Raw genomic sequence first — 5567 nt, 5'->3', positions numbered from 1 at the left:
GGTGCAGACAGAAGTTACATTTGTCACAATTGTCCCCCTAAAAGCATTCTACAGCCATGCCGTGACACAGGTGCATGGCTGCAGAGCACATTAAAAGTGGCCAATTGCATGATATATTTGTGCGGGCCGGCTCCCGATCCCATCCTCGCCATGTGCGAGCCGGGCCCGTCTTTGCACACGCGGACTGTGGCCAGCAGCCCGAGCACACGGGGTCAGAAGGGACCGCGGGGCGGTAAGGTACGCGCGAGCTAGAATCAGTTACGGAGGCGTAATGGTTGTTTGAAAAGATTATTTACTTACACCCAAGGTGGTCACGGTGTAGGCTGGACAGCTTTCCAGGCGCAGCTCTGCTTGAATCCTCGTTGGAGGACTCTGACAAACTCGGTTCTTTGACCCCGGAGTGGTTTAGGCTCCGCGGGTTCGGCAATTCTTTCCTCACGGAGTGGCTGAATCTCTGTGGGTTCTGTTCGCTTCCCAGGTCCCCCGGAGCTGTTAAGACTCCGTGGGTTCGAAAATTGGGTATATAGGATAGGGATACGTCTAGGATTGCGCTCGGTGACGGGGAGAGGCTAGAAGCTAAACGGACCTCCGTTGCCTGCTTAAGAAAGGTGCGTTGGGTCCGCAAGGGTCCACATCGCTTGGAGATCTTCACTCAGCGCGAAGTCTCTTCCTCCTGGCAAGTTCTGTATCTCTCCAGGTTTCCTCTCTCTCTGACTTGGGCGGAAACTACCCAAGCCTTTTGTACGGCTAGCAAGCCAATAGCTAGCCGCCACGTATGCCTACATTTAGAACCGGCCAATAATGTGGCACGAATCTAAATACAAATGGCGGGAACTCCTTTGCACCGTACATCACTATGATGCAAAAGAAATGCACCATGCAAAGAAGGCTACAAATGGTGGGAAATACTCTTTTGCACGTGGGTTCTCCTATTGCAGCAGAAAACTCTACCGTGCAAAAAGCTGCAATTTGGCGGGAACATAATTTAGCGGTGCCGAAGCACACAAAAACAAAAAACCACAACTTTGGGTTGTGACAATATTAACCCTCTCAAATGAGGAATCATATGAAGGCGCTCCACTTTACAGCACTCCCACCCCCCTCAGCTACAGCTTCTAGGCAAACCCCAGGCTGCAGCTCGCTATTCTTCCTCTCTCCCCCCTGCTTTCCTGCAAATAGCACTAGAGCGGGGAGGGGGAGGGACTGGGGGAGAGGGGTAACTCATCTGCTGTAGCCAGGCTTGATCCCCTGCCCCTTCCAACCCAACAGACAAACCCCTGTCGGGGTGGGGGTAGGGCGCTCTAACTCATAGCATTTTATGTAAAGTGCCATGAGTTGGAGTGGGGGGTTGTGGCAGGGCACTGTGTGCCTGCCACTTTAAGGGCTGTGCGGGCCTACTCCCGATCCCATCCATGTCGCCATGTGCGGGTCGGGAGCGATCCGGGCCCTTTTTCGCTCCGCGCGGGCTGTGGCCAGCAGCCCGGGCACACTGGATCGGAGAGAACGGGCGACACGCTAGAATTAGGCACGAACGCGTAATGGTTGATTCAAGATTGGTTACTTACACCGAAGATGGTCGCGGTGTAGGCTGGACAGTTTCCCAGGCACAGCTCCGATTAAATCCTCGTTTGAAGACTACGACAAGCTCGGGTCTCTCTCACAAAGTTTGCTAGGCTCCGTGGGTCCTTTTGCGCGCAGGGAGAGGGATACGTCGAGGATTGCGAACGGCGATGGGGAGAGGCTAGAGGCTGATCAGACCTCTGTTGCCTGCTTGAAATGCGCTGGGTCCGATAGGCTCCGCAGCGCTTAGAGACCTTCACAAGACGTGAAGTCTCCTCCTCCTGGTGTTCATGGAGTCCTCCCTTGCGGGGGTTCTCCTCGGAGTTCTCCAACTTGGGTGGAAACCACTCAAGGTTTTTATACGGCTAGCAAGCCAATTGCTAGCTGCCACGTGTGAATAATTTCACGCAAGCCAATAATGGGGCTCGAATTAGAATACAAATGGCGGGAACTCTTTGCAATGAGCATTTCTTAGCTGCAAAGAAGAAATGCACGCTGCAAAGAAAGCTACGAATTGGCGGGAAAATAATTCAGTGGTGCCAAAGCGCACACAAAAACAAAAATCACACCTTTGGGTTGTGACAAGGGCCTGGAGCTGGCAGCCACCAGGTGCTTGTGAGGGCAGCCATTTTGGAGTCAGGGGCTGTCTATATAAACAGGGCAGTTTGGCTGCCTGGAGGCCAGGCAACAACATTGCTTGGCCAGAGGGTTGCAGATCTACATTTGGAGGTAAGGGAGGAGCTGTAGGGGATGGTAAGGAGGTTCCTTGTCCTGGGCACGACCTAAAACTTCACCCTGCTGGGAGTGGGTGGCCTGGTGGGACTCTCAGTGGCGTGGGAGCCCCCAGGAAATGCCAGGCCAGTTACCATTCCGGTGAAAGGTGGGTCGGGGCACCTTAACCCCTACCCCCCACCACCAGGTGGGTAACCCTTGTGTGAAGGGCCCAGAGGGCAGACCCCTGAAGAGAGTGAGGGGCTAGAGACTCGGACCTGAACAAGAGAGTACCCTCGACTGGCCCATCACCCCCATGCTGGGGCCAGGACCAGGACGGTGAAAAGGGCCAGGGGCCCACTGCAAGGGATGCCCAAGAGCTAGGGGCCTGGGGTCCTGACTGGCCTGGAGGTGGTCCAGGGCTGGAATAAGGTGGGGTAGGCTGCCTGAATGGAGGGATCTTGGAGAGGTCCTGATAGGTGGATTCTGGGGCCGGTGATAGATGAGAACATCTAGATGCCATCTGCGAGGCTTGGGCTGCTGTGTAGGGGAGAAAAGGAGTCGCAGAGAGCACCCCCTGGCATCGGGGCAGGAAAATGGGCAGTTGACATCTATTAATTAATCAATTAACATCAAGGTGTGGCAGGAAAGAAGGCGGGTGGTTGACCCAAGAACAGGTGGGCGGGCCACAGAGATCGGCCCGAGCAGGCCCCGTTACAGGGGCCTACACGTATATCAGCACCTAGAGGGGGAAAAAAGTATCCTCTTAGGAGTACCAATGACTGCCCACCAAAGAATCCCACTGAATGAGGTGGGGAAGCCTGTTTCCAGGAATCCTGTTTCTCTTCTTCCCTGGAAGAATGTTTTGGAGAAAGAAGCACATACAATGACCCTGAAATCCCAGTGGGAGCAGAAAGAAACAGCTAGTTCCAGCTGAAATCCAATCAGGCACTGAAAATTATGAGACTCAGAGCTGACGGTTCCTCTCTCTCCCGCTACCTCCAGAATCTTGATGTGGAATCCAAGGATGTCTATGAGCTCTTTCTCCATGAAAGCTTAAAGTTCTTTCTGAATCTGATTATTTTATCTGTAAAATGTGCTGAAAACTCTCAAGGTGTAATGCATGTAATACTAGATCTGACTGGAAATGATGATTTCAAAATGTGAATTAATATCTTGAATGGATCTGCGGACATCTGCAATGTGTTGTTCTGCAACAGTGGTGAAGGTGGATGAATGCCTTACAGACTTTAGAGATTTTTGCATTTACCAGAAGTGCTTGGCTCCCCCCAGCCTGCTTATATAGTGAAACACAATGCACACAACCATACTTCTAGTGGCATGTGTGTGCCAAATAATATTTGGATTAGAATTAACTTCAGTAGCTCTTTAGCTGTGATCATTTATACTGTATGAATAATTTCTACTACTAATGCTCTAATCCTTGTGTCTATCTGGAATATTTAAGTGCCAATGTAGATGCAAGTCATTACCAAAATAGCACATTAGGTTCAAATAATTTTTCATTATAATCCAAGAGTCTCCCTATGACATCTGGAAACCTCTGAGAATCAAAGTGCTTCTGGGATTCTCACAAGTCATTGCAACTGAATGGCCTAAAACAGTGCTATCGTAAGCAGGGCATAATATTAATTGGTTTGAACACGCAGAAGCATGTATTACAACTGCCCCCCAACTGCTTCCTTTAGGAATGATACAGTTGTTTAGGGCAAACGTTGCCACAGAACACAGGTCAAAAATGGGTTTCAAAAGTTACAGGTGACAGATAACAAGACTCCTCTTTCCTATCTGCACAGATTACTTCTGACCCAGCAGGTATTCGGGCAGCAGGGAGAGGCCAGGCCCACTCTTTTCATGGTAACTTCTGATGATGATGATGGAGCAAGTGTTGCCAAACTCGCGTCAGAAGCACGAGAGCCAGAAAGCCACCAACAGGTAGAATGGTCAGTATCAATAAGACCTTGGGTGCCCAAATGAGGGCCATATGGGCATTTATAGATGATGTGGTCCACCGTCTGAGTTTGAGCACCACAGCTGCAGCTAACATTTGTTACAAAGGCCCCCAAGAGTGCACGGTGACCTTAAACTGTCCAACGCCCATTTTGAGATGGTTAAGAGCCATCCAGACCCCGCAGGAGAGCTGCCATCCTGAGGGGCAGAAGCTGGTGTTAGGGGTGAAGTTCTTTAGCTGCAGTTCTTGTGCAGCTTATTTCCTGCTCCACTGATGGAAGGTGCTTTGATGAGCTTATTGGCCCGAGGGGAGAACAAGTTCAGAGACTTCAGGCAGGGGTTGGTTTTCTGGCATGCGGGTGCTACGCTGAATTGCCAAAACGGTCCCGATCTCGGGCTTGGAGTACTACTCTGGTGTAGTGCTTCACCTTTTCAGACTTCAGGCACCTGTGGGGAGACTTGCAGGGTCCCTACTCTTTTCACTCGTTTTTTTCCCCCTACAGAAAAATACAAGAGTGAGTTTTCTGAGGCAAAGCCATCAGAAAGAGCACAAGAAACCAGAACGGTTTTGAACATTGTGGGGCCCTACTGGGAATCTCTGGCTTTGTCCTGCGAGCCAATCCTAGCAAGGCTCCGACGCTGCCCCCCCGCCGGCAGAATCCCGGAGGTAGGGGCTGCGCCCGCCCTGTCCAGGAAGCCTCAAAGCGGGAAAATATTCAGGCTTACGCCCACCTCGGCCCGGGCGGGCACTGCAGGGCCTCTCCCGCCGAGCTGGGAGGAGCGAGCTCGGCCGCCCGCAGTTTCCCGCGCACAGAGGCGGGCAAGGGAAAGGGAAAAGGAGAGGGCGGACGCGCCGCGTCCCCACCCCCTCGCGTCATCCCGCTGAGGCGACAAGCTTTCATGCCAGGGACAAGCGCGAGCACCTCCGGGCGGGGCCTACGAGTCCCGGCATGCAGCGCGCAGAACGAGCTCTCCGCCTCCCCGTGTTCAACGCGCGGCGAGAGTCACCGAAGCCCAGCATGCCTTGGCCCGACCCGTTGCATGCTGGGATAGGTAGTCCCCGCAGCCCGCGCGCCTCCTCCCTTAACCGCTGCCCTGGTCCCTCCCGCGCACGTCCTGCGCCACGTCCGCTCTGACGTCACGGGGACGCCACCAGCGGCCTCCTCCGGACCAATCAGTGGTGGCGCCGCGCGGCTCGCGAGACCCTCCGTGACCTTTGACCTTGCCCCGAGCGCGAGCGAGCGAACGGCCGCCGTCGGCGTTGCCCTTTCCCTTCCCCCGCCCCGCGGCCATGCGCCTGCCCGCCCCGCGCCGGCCCCGCTGAT

Source organism: Alligator sinensis, unplaced genomic scaffold (assembly GCF_000455745.1).
Source record: "Alligator sinensis unplaced genomic scaffold, ASM45574v1 scaffold65_1, whole genome shotgun sequence".
NCBI classification, from domain to species: domain Eukaryota; kingdom Metazoa; phylum Chordata; order Crocodylia; family Alligatoridae; genus Alligator; species Alligator sinensis.
This window is presented reverse-complemented; position numbering follows the sequence as displayed.